The sequence below is a fragment of the Limulus polyphemus genome, unplaced genomic scaffold (genome assembly GCF_000517525.1).
Source record: "Limulus polyphemus unplaced genomic scaffold, Limulus_polyphemus-2.1.2 Scaffold4069, whole genome shotgun sequence".
Taxonomy (NCBI): Eukaryota; Metazoa; Arthropoda; class Merostomata; order Xiphosura; family Limulidae; genus Limulus; species Limulus polyphemus.
Window position 1 is genome coordinate 14,381 of NW_013669679.1, and position 13,055 is coordinate 27,435.

At 33.3% G+C, this 13,055-nt stretch overlaps 1 protein-coding gene across 4 annotated transcripts in view; it reads left to right on the plus strand.

Annotated features, from left to right (window-relative positions):
- Window positions 1–13,055, plus strand: part of LOC106470535 (cytospin-A-like) — a 68,115-nt gene that overhangs the window by 8,438 nt on the left and 46,622 nt on the right. Inside the window, exon 1 of one of the 4 annotated variants that reach the window (XM_013931094.2) lies at window positions 9,227–9,607. The exons of the other annotated variants lie outside the window; for them this stretch is intronic. The gene's annotated coding sequence lies outside the window, so the exon portion shown is untranslated. Of the gene's footprint in view, window positions 1–9,226; window positions 9,608–13,055 lie in introns of those variants that run through there. 4 annotated transcript variants of the gene reach the window in all.

Below are 13,055 nucleotides of genomic sequence, written 5' to 3' on the forward strand. Positions count from 1 at the left end.
GCTAAGAAGAGGATTTAAGTTATTTTCAGGACTAACTTATTACATAGCTTGTGAGGAAGAGGAAATAGGGTATTTTCAGGACTGTCTTATTACATAGCTTGCGTGGAAGAGGAAATAGGTATTATCAGGACTAACTTATTACATAGCTTGTGAGGAAGAGGAAATAGGGTATTTTCAGGACTAACTTATTACATAGCTTGTGAGGAAGAGGAAATAGGGTATTTTCAGGACTAACTTATTACGTAGCTTGTGAGGAAGAGGAAATAGGGTATTTTCAGGATTAACTTATTACATAGCTTGTGAGGAAGAGGAAATAAGGTATTTTCAGGACTAACTTATTACATAGCTTGCGTGGAAGAGGAAATAGTGTATTTTCAGGACTAACTTATTACACAGCTTGTGAGGAAGAGGAAATAGGGTATTTTTTAGGACTAACTTATTACATAGCTTGCGTGGAAGAGGAAATAAGGTATTTTCAGGACTAACTTATTACATAGCTTGTGAGGAAGAGGAAATAGAATATTTTCAGTATAATCCGTTATTCAGGACAATCTGTATAATTTGTTAATCTCATGAAATTCACTGCAAAACAAAAGTTCACCTTCAATTCTGGTTGTAAGACTAAAATTCTGGATTCAATTCCTGCAGCTGCCACAGCATAAATAGTCCATTGTAGAGCTGAATTTTGTAAAATGTTTTGTTGGTTACAGGTTAACAAGTTTTTGTTTTTTTAAGTACTTAATATGACAATTTTAAAATGGGTTATGACATCCGTTCTATGCACTTGTTCATCAAAAATTGTCCCCCCCGGTGAAGTCAGGCGATAAGTTTCCGAACACACAACATTAAAAATAGACACCCTTTTCATTGCAGCCAAACCAAATTTATGTTAAGTGTAAATCTAAGAAATAATAAAAATAATTATAAAACTTAACGTAGGACCAGGTGTGAGTTAGTAGTTAACCTTCTGCGCTCTCATTCCGATGACACCTGGTTCTTGTAGATAGCTGAAAGAAAATAAACAGACTAAGACTGAAAGATATCTTGAGATTTGTTTAATATTTTACCTATAAACTGTTAGGAGTTCTCAATTACTGTGTAGGCTACTAAGCTCCATTTACATTTGTTTAAACGTGAAATATGTTAATTACACGAATAAAGTTTGCTTTGCTAAGTAGCTGAGATACATAATATGTATTTTGAGTAAGTAACTCACTTGTCTTCTTTTTAACCCTTTGGCTGCTGCCATTTTAATCGTGCATGGAATTCTTACGAGCCGTACTGTTTCAACTACCGGAGGCTCGCCGTACCCTATATGGCGAATCAACAGTCAGTTCGTATTTCGATATTACACCAACTCTGGATGATATTATCAGCACAACGTCGTCTATATACGAGTAAAAGAATTAATTAATTCGAAAATATTTGACGTACAACAAAAGCATGTGGCACAGGATTCATTCAACATCCCAACGGCAACTCTTGTGCTGTCCTTTAACCAACGATTAGTAGGATTCACCGGCACATTATAATGCCGCCACGACTGAAAGGGTTTCGATACCACAGATTACAAGTCAAGCGCCCTGACCACCTAGGCCATACCAGGCCCTATAAAGATCAGAGGAATCCATTAGTATTGTTCTAAACGAAACGCTCAAAAATGTATGTTCAACGACGGGTTTCGATCCCACGGATTGCAAGTCGAGATCTACTCAATACGTATTAGGCTGTCCTCTTGGTATTTTGTAACCTGCCACACGTGTAAAAGGTGAACAATTCAACAAAATAATTGTTTTTTGTATTAACCTCAGATTTGTATTCTGTCGTTGCATCTAAAATTTCCATTTTCTTAATTTTACAAAACATTCGGTATTTTATAATGAAAAATGGATGAAGTTGCTGCGTAGACCGTAAAGTTCCATTCAATGACGTCATATCTTTTACAGTATTAACCAGCGACAGTTTTACGACAATATTCAGTTCCATACGCCGATACACAGCGGATTTTTTTTTCTTTTTTGTATTATCCTAAACATAAGTCATCTGGTTCAACCCTACTTGATTGAGAAATGCTATATAGAGATTTAATTTACCATATACAAATTACAAGTGTATATAAGATGGGATGGTTCTTATTGTACGAATACACCACGAGAGGGCGGTTGATGGTGGTATGTAAAACTAATGATGTGATTTATTTTTCTTTATTTTTACTCTATAGGTCTTTACATAACGCCCGCGTGTGGTTGTTATAAATGGCCTCATCCTAGCTTCAAATTAAGACCGCACTATACGTTAGCTCTTAAACACCAACTTAATTCAAATTCGATGACGAGGAACCCACTTTAAGGCTAATAATGGTTGGAGACATAATTCGTTTTCTTTTTAATCGGACGTAAGGAGTAGGCGTGGTCGAGTGTAGAGCCATCAGAGATAAGAGGGCTTATTACCCCCCAGGGCAAGCGCATTGCTAAGCTAAATAGAACGAATGATTAGTTGAACATGTTCCGAGAGACATTATCGTCGGCGATGTTATTTTTGTTTTGTACTTAAGTTTTATTGGCTAAGGGAAAGGCCCTTAAACTCGTAACAGTCCCAGCGCGTTATACGGTAGCTAATAAATAAGTATTTTATTTATAACATCAGCATGTAAGTACTTTTATAGAGCTATTGTATTGTTTGTTTTTGTTTTACAAGTCTGCTTTTCTGTGAAGAAACCTAAGTCACATATAACACTAGAAAGTCCTTGGCTGGTTATAAAGAAAACCAATATTTATGATAATTATATCTCAAGCACTGTACTTTGTACTAAGAAAAACTACATTTTAATCAGGGACGCTTTAAGAATTATAGGTTTATTCGGGAAAGTTTGGACATGATACTCAAAAATTACCAGGAGTATTCCATATGTTTTCAGTCAATGTATCAAGCCTAACCCTAACTGAAGCTATTGCAGACATCATCTGTTCTGGATAGTGGTCGTTGTTTCTAGCAGTATTCTAAAAAATTGACACACTTTATATTCACATTACTAATCTTGTATTGTTGACAGAGAGAGAGAATTAAAAGCATCTCTAATTTGTGAGAAAATGGATTTAGGTAGGAGCTGGTTTTGAAATATCCCATACCACTCCAGACGTTCCTGAACAAACCTCACGACTCCCAGTGTATCCCTGGTGAAATTTTATTCTCCTAGGACATGTTGTTTTTAAGACATAATCGTTTTAGATATGGAGATTTCTTTATAATCACATTTTACTTAGCCATGTAAGTTTCTTCTTATCACACTTCATCCATTGACGTAATTTCAAACCTAGGGGGAGTTTCTGTAACTGAGGCATGTGAATTATTATATCTAAAATAAAAACAGTGAGGGAGTGTATCCCATGACCCCTATGTTATTTACACTTATGACTTCACCAAGTAGTACAGAGGGTTATTACGTTATATTAAAATGATTTTGAATATGCAAGTCATGTGACAACCATAGCCACCGTGTGGTATCACTGAAAATTGGTCACTTTAGGGAAGGGTAAGTAACAGTTCTTTCCAACGCAAGATATTCGTACACTCAGATCACAAGAACGTGTTCAGATAAGTGAATTGCAAGACGGCGATTTCGTTTTACTTAATGACATTGGAAAACAAAGAAATATGAATCAACTTGGGGTATCAGAACCACTGAAAAAGTGAGCTAAAACAAGTCGTAACCCAGGCGTGGTAAGCAAATTATGACGTCTCGTAACAGGTGAGAATCCACAAACACAAAGGTAAATGGCAAAAACCGTCCATTTGCCCCAAGCAACAGTTCGCAACAAAATCAAAAAGGATCTTTATCTAGAAAAGCGCAACAAGTCGCGTATACACATAAGTTATTTCCACCACAACATATTCAGGAAAGGAAGACTAACTGTAGAAAACTTTATGAACGATATGTAGCTGGTGAAAAATGGCATTACGTGGTAACACTCGACAAATCCCAAGTGTACCTGGTTAACTGGAAAAAGTCTCATGCCATTTTTTACCAGTCAATGGGTGAACACAATTTCCAGAAGTGATACATGTCATGTCCCAAAACTTTTTTGAAGAGTTTCGTGATCATTGCTTTATACTGCTTAATATCAGAACAATGTTCTGGACCCTTTTTACTACCCATAAATACCGACTTGTTTTACAGAAAAAAATGCCAACATGGTATGGGTTCACCAAGATAAGACTTCCTGTTTAAACATCGTATACTGGAGAATGAAACGGATATTCCTGCCATTTCCTAAGAAGACATACTGGTAAAGTCCCTGGATGCAGCGCCTAACGGATTTATATGCAAGCCTACTGTTGAAACTGGCGCTGGGAAACTGTTATCTTCGTACACCTGAGTAATTATAGAAAGCAAGTAAGGAGGGGTGGTGTGCTTTGGAAATGAAAGCCTTACGCTGAAGCCTTTTGCAATGAAAACTACACTGCAAGATTACTTACAAGATGCACGGTCGCCAGATAGAGCATATTTGGACGTGGCGACTTGACGTGATTATGATCCAAAGTCGTTTTAATATAACTTACTCAACCTCTGGATATTAGCTCATGTAGGTATTCTAAGCCTATGTTATTAAGTTTTGTAATCAGATTATATAGAGTACTTTTGTTTAACTGATGTTCATTTTTATTTGTTAATTTTTTAAAGGAAAAGTTAAAAATACATTACCAGCTAAACCACTGAATAACAATGAATATTAATTGTGACGGTATTCAGTGGCTTAAGTATGCCCCCGCAACCCGCGCAATTTCGGGAGGACCAAACCAAAAGGAGACCCCGAATCAGCCAAAATCGTAACTACAGTTATAGGGAAATAAATGTAGGGGGCCCAATTACATTTTATGCAGGGGAACCCATTTTTTGTAGTTACGTCACTGACGGTATAGTCACATGTTATTCAAACACCTAAAGTAATTTATATTTTATTTTTTGCTACACATTACACGGTGTAATCATTTAATGCGATTTCCAAAGTTTTAGTCACATTCTTCTTTATAAAATACCCCCATGTGTAATGATGCACTTTAAACAATCACGTTTAGTTCTCAGGGGGGTCAGCGATTTCAAAGTTTTAGTCACATTCTTCTTTATAAAATACCCCCATGTGTAATGATGCACTTTAAACAATCACGTTTAGTTCTTCGGGGGGGTCAGCGATATACTTCGGGATTCGATACCGGTGGTGGGCACAACACAGATAGCCCATTGTGTAGCTTTGCACTAATAAAACGGAAGAAACAGCTGTCATGTACACACACACATGTTTCCTTTACGTGTGTTGTTACAGATCCGGACTTGAATATTTATAGATGTTATATTTTGCATGATATCACCAGATGATTTAGATTGGTCGTCTTTCAGAATGTTATGTAAGCAGAACAATTATTATGATTACGTATTGCTCAACTATGAGAGTTTTAAAATCATAAATAATATTCAACGTTAAATTGGTACACAATTAAAAATATTTTATTTAGGCCTATCTATGGCCTTCAAAACGTTGACGACTCTACATGTTTCGACGTTTCAACGTCATCCTCAGGATTATTTATGATTTTAACTTTATACACAAGTGCCAAAATACTATAATTATGAGAGTTTTAGTTGAATGACTTTTTTAATACTTTTGGCACACACGTTTACAGTGTAATTGAAAGACTAGTTTAGCTGTGCCTACATACATATATATATATATATAAGGCAATTGTTGTAATGACCGTAAACTTTTGTATTTGATATTTCCAAACTGACCTCCGAAGGTTCAAGTATAACCATTACTAATTTAGAACTACTGACCTTAACAGGTTGATTTTCCTAGTTATAACACCCCCATAGCTGAAAGTGTGCAGTACATTCAACGGTACATCGTGGCTCGAACCTTGACCCTTACAGTCCATTAGCGACTGTGGTGGGCATCGAAACCCTGTCTTTAGCATTATAAGTCTTGAGACTTACCGCTGTACTATTGGGGGAGGGGGAAGTCTGATGGCTTATAACGCTAATAATCGAGTTTCGATACCCACGGTGGGCACAAAACATTGTGTATATATAGCTTTTCATTCACTGGTACTGTTATGATGAAAAGTGTTGCTTAGAAGATAAAAAAAGCTAACAATAACAAACGACATAAATTTTCGCCTCGTTAGAAAAAAAAATCTTTCTGATGGTGACTTAAATAACGAGTGGATTATTGATAAAGGTGTTGATGTTTGTTTTTCAATGGCGTAAAATATATATAGAGGGCGCCTTTCATCTCGGCGTGGCACATCAACGTCTGTTGTTTTTTGTTTTTTTTCACCTACTGTTTCAAAAACATAAACAGTAGTAAATATTGCATTATGTTTATGAAACTTTGACCCAAGTTAGACATTATGAACTTCAACCCTTTTGTCATTTATATGATATGCAAAATGAAGGTTATAATACAACTCGACTTTCACTATAGTTGTAACGTACATCTTTCTGACGTTTTTGTTTTATGCATTGTGTTTGTTAAAATCGAGATATGCAACACAAGTTATGTTAGACGTAATGAATTTGAAGTCAGTGAGAAATATATATGTTATTGCTTTATGAGCTGATTGAGTACGTTTATTGTAATTCTGTTGTGTATTATTTTTCTACTGCCGCAAATGAAATTTGAAGTTATTCAAACTTAAGTGGCTCTTGGGATGTTGACAGTGAGAGAAAACTAGTTTTAATAACATAGTTTGATATGAATAGTCTTCAATTTACTACGTGAGAAGGTGACGTTCTCGTGCCTATACTGCTTTTCTATTATTATTATTTTTTTATCTATTTGTATATGTTCTACATCTTACAAAAATTCCTGGGGTGTGTATAGTGCCAAACGTATTGTCCACCGTAGTTCTTTGGAAGGTGTTATTAAACAAACCACCCTGTACGTTGTGACACACTTTTCGGTTAGGTTTTGGTTTCTTTCGACAAACGTGCAGACCACCCGAATCGAGTGTCCCAATTATTGATATTATTTCTATGCAGACACATGTTATGATGAATTAACAAGGCACTGAATACTCTTTTCACTGTGATTACTCATTGCTAAGGCATGTCACTATCAATGCTGCAACAAACTAGCCCTAAAAGTTATTATAGCAGCGGCTACAGGAGGCGCCATTGGTTCAAAAGAAACTAATGAATTAACTAAAGTTATAGATATTTTAACCTTTTTTTGGGGGGGGGTATATTTATAGTATTTTTGCTCATCTTAAGGCCGTGACGATATGACACATCAAATTTTTAAAAAAAATATTTTCATTATTATTTCTTTAACTTCACAGGAATGCTTCCCTCCAACTGGGGAGGAAGAGACTTTTTTTTTCAATTTTGTGGTGTATTTCAGCAGGAAATATAATTGATTTTTTAAAAATATTTCTGTGAAGAAATAATGGATTCCTTATATATGAAATAATATACAGGGCATGTAACGACAAAATTTAGAACATGGTGTAAATACTTGGATAATTAGGCTGTTTTTCTGCTATCGAATTTCTTGCGTAAAACTTATATTACTACAAATTTGATTCTAGAAAGGCTCTTGGAAAAAGTCATTTAATGTTTTTTGTTGTGCTTTCTTTCAAAGACTCCATGGTTAAATGATATCCATCACGAGAGGACCGTTAAGGGCCAATTGTTTCGCGAACCACTTACGACAAAAATTAAGTTTTTATTTGGCTTACTATAGTTCAATTCCCTTGACCCTGGCCATTTTGCCATGCGACAACATGAAATTAATCCACTTTAAAGTCTTTAACAAAGAGATAATTTTGCACGCAAAGATTGTAAATGGTTATAAGTTTGGTATCGCTTGTCACTCCTTACATCAGTAGAAGCATATAATTTTAACATGCATTGCATGTAGTACAATGAAATAAATGTTATGTGAGTTGGTTGAAAAAGCGACAACTGCTCATAATAGAAACTGTATACGCACATATTTATTGTCATTTGAGCCATGATTTTGTATCATTGTTTCAACTTTGATTTAGTGGTAATTAAGTTAAAAAAAAACACTTTGAAAGGTTTAAATTTCGAGTAGCTACAACAATTATGAAATACTTATTCAGTTTCATCCATGTATTGTTATTTATTTTAACATAAACTACTGTAAGTTACTCATAACTCAATTACATTTATAGAACTTCAGCAAGAATATCAAGCTTCTGGTTCCCTTGGCTGTGGTTTCGCTAGATAGTAGATAGGGACAGTGGGAATCTCGTTAATCCATTCATGCGCGTCACTAATTAGATGACGAAGCATTTGGCTCACTTTGTCTTTGCTTATATTTTATGAGGTTATGTTATGCCATATTTTATAACATTTGGTACTTTAATTTTTTATTGCAATTAATAACTAATTATATATTTAGAGTATTCAAATTGCATATAAAATAAAGACTGTAACCAGTGCAAAGTTTAGAAAAAGTAGTCTTCCCCTTCTCTGTTTTTTTTTTATTTTGTTTCTCGTGTATGTAAGTTGCTCTGATTATAGTTGTATGTATTTTCAACATATATTTTTTGTGTCTTTGTTGTAATATTCCATTCTTGTTTTCGGACTTCACAGTATCTTTAGTTTTTCAGGTAGATACATAGGGCGTTTCATTATGGTTTCTTTCACTTTCTCTTGTACTACATAGACCTTGTTATTAGTACACTGGAGAGAAAAATAAATTAGGTCGAAGATTTAATAGGTTTTAAGTTCGTTAACCTCATCCATGGGAAAGTCTTTCATACATGCACCTGTTAATTGGTGAACAAACAGTCCTATAATCAGTGAGATTAGATAATTGTTAATATTTGACTTAAATTGCTGGAAAGAATATTTAATTAGTATGTTTCTACAATATGAATTAAGCGGAGAAAATTGAGAAAATGCTTATTGTTGCTGTTCCATTTGGGAGTTAAAATATTTAATGAAAATAAGTAATTTGAAACATTGCCATTCAAAATAGTGTGTTAAGGTGTTTGTAGAAAGTTCTGTGTATACAAGTGAAACTGTCATTATTTTACATAACGTTTCGGGAAGAAAATGTGGTAGACTCTTAAAAAATAAAATATGTTAATTGGTGACACTAGATGGCAGTAGAGACGAAATTTAAACAGGCGGTTAGAAAACCTATCGGTATACTTTTATCGTATTGATGTCTGTAGCGTAACTTACTGAGTACAGCGAGTTACACGGCGATTTGTCAACGGCTCAAAGTTTGATAAATATGGCGATATGCTTTTAGTATGTGTCAACAAGATCATCTTTACTTGCAGTATCATATATTGTTTGATTTTGTCGTAATTGATATTGTTAAGCTAACTTTACGAAATATCTATATAATTATATATTGTAAACAACAGCCAGTGGTGATACTGATAGGACATTTAACAAAACCATAGGGCACTTTCACTTCGTTCTACAGCTCCCTAACTTTCAGGGTTCATTCGTGTTTATTTTCATGGTAGTTTTAACGTTAGGTTTATTTTGAACATTGAAGACAACGACAACATTATTCACCAGGGCAGGAAGAGCTAACGTCGCGTCTTAGGGGCTGAAAATTCACAGGTACGATTTAATTTTTTAATATCTGTACAGACCCATGAAAAATTATTATCTGTAATTTTCCTTATTCAATTATAGCCTATATTTCTGTTTTTATTACTATTATTATTTTCATTTAAAAGATTAGATAAGTAAAACCAAAACTAGTAACAGTAAAAGATCTTTCTTTAGCTAACTTTATTATATATACTCATAGTCATATTATAATTAATGAAAATAATTCAGTATATCAAACTGGCTAAGTACACAATACTCTAGTAACGTTGTTAACTCAATAAACAAGAAAGGTTAAAGTTAAATCATGTATTAAGTGTTTAGAAGATTGCATTAATTATCCTGTTGGGTATCATTGTGGTCAACAATACTTTCAGTTTCAGCCATAAACCCATCATAAATATCTCGTGAAATCCAAAACCCATTTAGTAATTTACGAAACTAACTAGCTATGTAAAGTAGTATTCATGAATAAATGTAAAACTAATAATATCAATATTAAAAATTATTTTAAGCATTATGACTAATAGTTTATTAATTGCAAAGAACAAAATTGAATAATCTCAAGGTTTGTCATTCACACTTTACAATTAATGTAAAATTCTGATGGATTAGTCCTAAGTGAAAACAGTTAATATACTAGCAATTTCTGGACTAAACATTTAATTGTTTTGTTTCTATTTTATCAGTGGTAGGATGTAGAAACAATAATTTTTCTTTAAAGTTACTGCCATTCATAATATGGTGAATTATGTACTTTTGCAGCAGTGAATACTCAAAATTGTTTTTTTAAGTAAAGTTGTTTACAAACTACATTAGTTTTGTGATTAAATTTTAATAACTAAATTCAAATGCACACCAAATTGTAGGGTTAGACAGGTACAAGGGTAAGAAAAATATTGTTCATTTGACATATCATGGGAAGTTAATTGATATATTTTCTTATAAGTAACAGGCAACATTTTGCTAGTGTTAACTTGGCACCATTGGGTAACAAAGCTACAAGGAAGAGATACTATCTTACAGTTTTGTATGTTATTTGGGGGGGTCATTAACTGCTACATAGGTTAGCATCAAGTACTGGAGAGTAGGAGGGGGGGGTTGGAAAATAACCTTAGTTCTTCAGTCCCTTTAATGGGTTTGCACTCTTGGTTTCAGTAAGGATTTTAAGCAATTAAAAAATTCAGGGAGTTACATTTTCTTGGAAGGCTTGCTTAATAACTAGTCATAAAAATTAGCATTTGTCAACTTTTGCTGATCTGAATATTACTGAAATAAAACTAATTATCAAACTCATCTAATTACGGAAAAATAAAATAAATGATTTAATTCAAGCATAATTATTATAGTAGTTTAATAAGTTAGATTAACCAAGCTTTTCCTGTCTATATAACATTATTATAGTCTTCATTAACATACATTACTAATGATAAGCTTGGACAAGCTTGATAAATGTGAATTTTGAACATAAGGATGTTATTATTTTGCTTTATATGTTTTTCTTGAATTCGATATTAATATCCCAAAGGAAAATAAGATTACTGTATTAAGTGTGTACATATAATGAATAGTATTGGGTTACTGAATGAGGGTTTGGATAAACACAGTTAGCCTACTGTGTTCACATAGTCATTGAACTTGAGTTTCCAAGTATTGATTTTTAGCCTATGTTTTTTGTATCAGTTTATTTGTTTATGTACTTACGTTCCCAGATTTAGAAGGTGAATCTTATAACGAAAATTCCACGTTGAAGATGATAGTTTTAAAATTTACTTGTTCTAGAAGAACAAAAATTTTACCAGAGGTAAATTATGGGTCACAGGTTTTCTGCAGGAAGGTTTGGATGTGTTATAGGGTATTTCAAAAACTATATTATACATAGCTGGACGGTAAACTCAATTAATCGATTACTTACGATTGTTACGTAAAACAATGGATATTATGGTTAAATCAATTAATAATTAATATTAGTGTCTTTATTTATTACTGTTTTTGATTATTCCAATAATCCAAGTAGTCAGACTATTTCCATTATTCTTTTCCTGTTATTTTTGATTAATTCAAGGTAATAGTTGAAACGACACTTCCGTAAATTTTAAATAACACGGTTATTGGTATACAATGAATATTTATAAAAAAATATTTTCCCCAGTCTCAAAATACAATAAAACAGTTACTTGATGTTTTACTATATGAAGATGAAAAACTTGAAACTGGAAAATGTCTAACATGCTCTACATATTTCAACTTTTTACTTCATTATTCTGATCGGTGCATATTTCAGCAAGTGAAATACCCTCATAAGTTTTATATTTCCCAAGTTTGTAAGTATAACTCCCGATACTCAGGTCACCGTAACCATTACCAGGACATATATGAAAAATTAGAATTATTCTTAGAAGTAAGCGAACAAAGCCTCTAACAGTTTTGATTGCAGGATAAAATTACCTCTTGTTCTACACCTCAATGACGACAAGTGTAACTGCGTAAAGTTTCTTCTTGTACACTTAGCTCGAAGTTTCTTAAAATCTGATATCGTTCTGATAGCCCTTCTCTTGAAGCATTCTAGTTGTCAATACTCAATAGCCATTCTACAAGGCCACACCCGAACACAGTATTTTGGGTGAGGTTTAACCAGTTTTTTTTTAGAAAACTAACATTAATGTTTCTAATCATAAGTTTCTATATGTAAATTCCAAACACTGGTAAGTTTTGGCCACCACATTGAAGCTTTTCTCAGCGATAACATCCAAATCTCTCCCTTTTTCACACAGTAAATTCTTTCGGAGTTTTTATATCCCAAGTGTGTGACTTTACACAATTCAAGATTGAAATTATTTTTCCTTATTCTTTGGCTATTCACCAAGTCTTTTGAGATCTTTATTCAAAACACTCTGTAACCTGTAAAAGTATCATTAATTTATTGTTTAGATTTTATAGTATACAAGTTTATTTATAAGCTGTTTCACAACCAAAAAAAAACATCAGCCATTTTTACTGATTATATCTTGATGATCATTTAATCATCAGACTCATTAATTTATGACGTTCAGCTAATATGAGACTTGAATAGTTGGAATAATCAAAAGTAGTAAATATTTGGAAACACTAGTTTCAATTAGTTGATTATTTTCACGAGTCATGACACAAATTAAGTTGAACGATCCTGAACTAGTCAAAAATAACAAGAAATATAGTGAGTGTACTTCAAAAACGTGGATGGTTGTACTAATCTAGAAATATAGTGAGAGTACTTCAAATATGTGGATGGTTGTACTAATCTATTAATATAGTGAGAGTACTTAAATACGTGGATGGTTGTACTAATCTATAAATATAGTGAGAGTACTTCAAATACGTGGATGGTTGTACTAATCTATAAATATAGTGAGAGTACTTCAAATACGTGGATGGTTGTACTAATCTATAAATATAGTGAGAGTACTTCAAATACGTG